The sequence below is a fragment of the Gekko japonicus genome, unplaced genomic scaffold (assembly GCF_001447785.1).
Source record: "Gekko japonicus isolate JY-2015 unplaced genomic scaffold, Gekko_japonicus_V1.1 scaffold1316, whole genome shotgun sequence".
NCBI lineage: Eukaryota > Metazoa > Chordata > Lepidosauria > Squamata > Gekkonidae > Gekko > Gekko japonicus.
This window is the reverse complement of record NW_015175398.1, coordinates 367222-372268: the sequence shown is the minus strand read 5'-3', so window position 1 is coordinate 372268 and position 5047 is coordinate 367222.

Sequence of the window (5047 nt, the reverse complement as noted above, 5' to 3'; positions counted from 1 at the left end):
GACAGCAAGAGAGAAGTGTATCCTACATTTTGTGTTTTGTTCTGTTTAAGCTTCTTAAACTTGAGATGATTTTTTTTTGTATTTTGCGTGTCTCTCTGTGTGTATGCCTGGAAGTCATGGAAGAAAGACATTTCAAAGAGAGGTGGCTTACTTGTCTGCCTTTGCATCCCAGCCTTGGTATTCCTTGGAGGTCCCCTTCCAAGTACTTGCCAGGGTTGGCCCTGCTTAGCTTCCGAGATCTGACAAGATTGCATTTGCCTGGGCTATCCAGGTCAGGGCAAGGTGAAAATTTCTGTGAGGGATATTAAATATGTAACATTGCATGTAAGAATGGTACCGATTTTCTCATGTCACAGATCTTCTGAAAGTGCTAAAATAAGCTAGTATGATAATACTCATACATTCACCCTAATCCAGACACATGTAGCTTCTTCTTTCCCTTTTATTTTTGTGGGATCGTCTTCTGTGCATGTGGATCTGCCCTCTCCGTAGAAGGAAATGCATAGTGAATCAGTCTTATGCATATTCTAGCAACTTCGAGAAAAATGAACTGGGTGATGATTTGAGATATAGTTTATGCTATATAAAATTAGTATGGGGGGGGGATTAGTTTGGCCCCACAAATTTAGGACTGGTAATTCACTTTTATTTGTTCAACATATTTCTGTTCCTCTTTACCAGGGGTCATTTCGTAGAAAAAGAGCTAGGGGAACTCATTAGCATAACTCGTTAGCATATGCCACACCCCCTGACATCAGGGGCCCGGCAGTGGACCTGCAAGGCCAGCGGGAGTGCGAGGAAGCCCCGCCAAGGCCCTCCCTGGCCCCAGGCAGGCAGGGGTGGGGAGAGGCGGGGAGGAAACAACTTACCCTCCCTCTTCTGCCTCCTCCTGGCTGAATGAGGGCTGGAAGCGGGGCGGCTGGAAGCAGGGGGAGGGGCTTCGTCATGTGCCCCGCCCCCTGCACCTCACCCGGGGGAACTGCGTTCCCCCGCGTTTCCCCCCGAAATGACCTCTGCTCTTTACACTGAAGATAGTTTCGGCGGTATCCGTGTTGGTCTGCCGCAGAACAGGGAGATTTGAGTCCAGTAGCACCTTTGAGACCAACAAGGTTTTTCAGATATAAGCCTTTGAGAGTGAAAACTCAGTGCAGTTTCCATATAAAGTTGAACGCAATGAACGTGTGAAGCTGCCTTATACAGAATCAGACCCTTGGTCCAGTAAGGTCAGTATTGTCTACTCAGACTGGCAGCAGCTGTCCAGGGATTTCAGGTAGAGGGCTTTCACATCACCTTCTACCTGGTCCTTTTAATTAGAGGTGCTGGGGATTGAACCTGGGACCTTCTGAATATAAAGCAGAGGTTTTTCCCTGAGCCACAGCCCCTTCCCATAAATTAGTTTCTTTGTTGGCACTGTGTGGCATTCTTCATGTATTTGGTTTACAGGAGGAGTTGGGTTCTATATTTAAAAGAAAACACTTATTTACCTATACAAAAATAAGTCAAACTACAGTTTGGAGGCACTGATATAATTGTCTTTCACTACTAAATAAAAATAATTTTCAAATACTGTACTTTACTGAATGTTGCCAATGCAGGTCCTGTAGTTTGTTAGTTTATTTATTTATTTATTTATTTTGGGATTTATATCCCGCCCTACCCATACGGCCAAGTTGATGGGGGGGGGGGTGTCAAATGAGAAAAGGCTGATGATCTTCTTTTAACACAGTTCAAAATATTTTCAAGACAAGTGTGTTGATAAGCTTTGTCTGAAAACTTAATTGCTATTGAATGTAGCACTTCTTTGGGGCCTTAATCATTAGATGAACAAACTATGGGAACAAACTTTCTGCTTTGTTCCTTTGTCTGCTCCTTGGATAGAATTCCACTAGTCAGATCTCTTTTTGTAGAAAAAGCCCAGCAGGAACTCATTAGCATAATAGGCCACACCCAACAGCAAAACCTATTAGCATATTAGGCCACACCCTGACAGCACCACTCATTAGCACATTAGGCCACACACCCCATGTTACCAGAAGTGTGGTCATCCAGCCACACCCATCTTTCCCTTCTAATTCTGTTTACCTTGTTGTCAAAACCCAGGGCTTTTTTTGTAGCAGGAACTCCTTTGTATGTTAGGCCTCACTCCCCTAATGTAGCCAATCCTAATGAGTTTCTGCTATTGGGTGTGACCTATTATGCTAATGAGTTCCTGCTGGGCGTGGCCAACTCAGGAGCCAGCCAGAACTCCGTTCCTGTGCGTTCCTGCCCAAAAATAGCCCTGCCACTATTGCTGCTAAACATATCCACTTGTATGAAAGCTGTGTGAATACTTTGATGTGAGCAGAGCATGGACTACATCATTACTTCAGATATAAACGAAGCTCATATGTGTTGTGAAGTCTCATGCTATTGAGGAGGGCTGTTCTCCCGCAATCAGTCTAATCTTGTACATGTATATTTATCTCACAGATTTAAGTGGATTTTGAGTTGGGAGAAGAGCTACATGATTAATAGGGAACATGTTTTTTATGCAGAAGATCCCGTGTTCAACCCCTGCTGCCAGTCAGTGGATAAAACTGGGTAGATCAGGGGTGTTAAACATACAGCCTATGGGTCAGGTACGGCCTGTGAGCAACTGGCTCTCTGTTGCTTCCTTCTCTGAGGTGGCTGCTGCCATGTCATAGCAGTTCACTTTTGCCCAGCTCCCTCTTCCTGGTTCCTGCTTTGCGCAGGAGCCAGCCCAAACAAAGTCTCCCTTTCCTCCATTGGCTGAGCTCTCCTCCTCTGGGACAGAGAGGGAGGGAAAGTAAAATCAAAAGCGAGTGCTTGTGCAGGTGAAAGATCAAAGCCTGACTCCCATGGCTCCTTTAAGACCGGCAAAGTTTTATTTCCGGTATAAGCTTTCATTCTTATTCTTCTTCAGAGGGAGGGAGGGGAGGATGGATGGATTCTTCTGCCAAGCATAATTTACATTGAGATTGCCCTGCTTTGCGCGCTCTCTCTCTCACACACACGCATACACACGCTAAAAGGAAGGGGCATATTGGGATAAGGGGAAAGGAGAATCAAAAGGAAATTATTTTGGCTTATTCTGAAAAGGGTTTTTTTAGATTTAGATTTCTCAAAGCCTATCTGAACCTGATTAGGAATTAGAACACTTGGATTGAATTCCATTTTTAATTACTACAAGTAGATGGCTAAGTATTTAAAAATACATTTATGGTTCCATATGTTCCAGTTCAACATGTCTCCCTCTCTGGCTTCCTTTCTTCACTCCGTCTTTGCTTTTGATGCTCTAGCACTGAAGTTGCCCAGTCTGAAATCAACACATTATTTCACTTGGAGGAGACCCCTCTCTCAGACTTATGTTCATTTATTCTTTGCATCCTCCTGGATGGAACTGAGACATTGGTTTCCTGTCTCATTACCAATGCTGGTATCTCCACGCCTACTACCCCTCTGCGTATCACACCTAATCCAATCAAGCTTGTTATTGTCATTCAGTCAAAACTCTGGAACTATTGCTATTCGGCATCTGAAATAACTTTTATAAAGTTTATATCTCTGGTCTGGTACCTTGTGTTACATTTTACCGCACGCATGGCCTGGACCGAGAAAGTGACATTTATGTCAGATTCGGCCCTCATAACAAATGAGTTTGACACCTCTGGGGTAGATGGACCTATGGCTAATAATAATAATAATAGTAATAAATAGTTGATTTTTATACCCCACTTTTCACTACAAGAAGGAGTCTCCGAGTGGCTTACAATTGCCTTTTCTTCCTCTCCCCACAACAGACATCCTGTGAGGTTGATGGGGCTGAGAGAGCTCTGAGAGAACTGTGACTGACCCAAGGTCACCCAGCTGGCTTCATGTGGAGGAGTAGGGAATCAAACACAGTTCTTCAGATTAGAGTATGCCACTCTTAACCACTGCACCACACTGGCTCATAGCAGCTTCATAAGGAGCGTCATAGTTTTGTATGACTCCCTCCTATGAAATAACAATGCTGAATACACTTGGGGATATAACCTTTCTGAACTCATTGGAGCTTACATCAAAACAAATATACATAGGCTTTCTTAGTAAAGTAGTATATGAACACATAGTACTAAGCTAATCCTATTTTGTAGTAGCTACAGCCACTCATTTTAGGCAAATTATGTCTGTCTGGATTGAAGAGATATGCTTGTCAGCTGCTCTTAAATCAAGGAAAGTAGTCCATTTTTCTGCTGTCTCCTAAATTGTACACTGTTGCTACTTAATCAAAATCACAAAGCTTTCTTTGGAAGCACCTCCACTTATAATATACTGTTTAATTATAATTTTAATTGCTAGACACCTTTGATTTTGCTGTTAACATTCCAGTGCTCAGTCTTTGTTTTTGGCTGGAGCTCATCTTTCCTTTTCAATGACTCTTATATCACATACCTCAGAACCACGCAATAGTATTAGAGACTGAAATAGCTGTTGTATTTCAAAAGAATAAAAACCTTGCACATTTCAGTTATAGTTAGCATTTGGAAGCTCTTTCGGGTGGAGGAAAGCAGGGGCCCAGCTGATGAAATGGAGATGCTCACTTGATAAGCTATAGTCATATTCTTGCAGAACTGAGTGCTAGCAATTTTGTTAATGAAATCCATAATAATAGTCTTCTCTGTTAAAATATTTTTGTCAAGTGTAGCAGGTACTGGTTTGTTAATGAACTACAAGTTCTATCCAGTAAATATGCAAGTCTCTCGGGATTCCTGTTAAATGATGGTGACGTGAAAATCATTGTCCAGTCAAAACATTTATTGAGCTGCATTTAATAAGAAAATGGAATGTGCAGAGCAGTAGTGTGAGCCTAAGGTGAGCTCATTGCAATATATTGTAATTTTTATCCTAGTGACTGAACAGATTTTAAGGTCATAAATGATTGTTGATTATGTGAATGTTGAGGAGCTACAACATAATGTGGGGAAGAGCAAAAGTACAAGAAGTTGTATTGCACCTTCTGTACATATACTGCTGTAATCAACAAGTTGCTTTCTCTAGAGTTTAT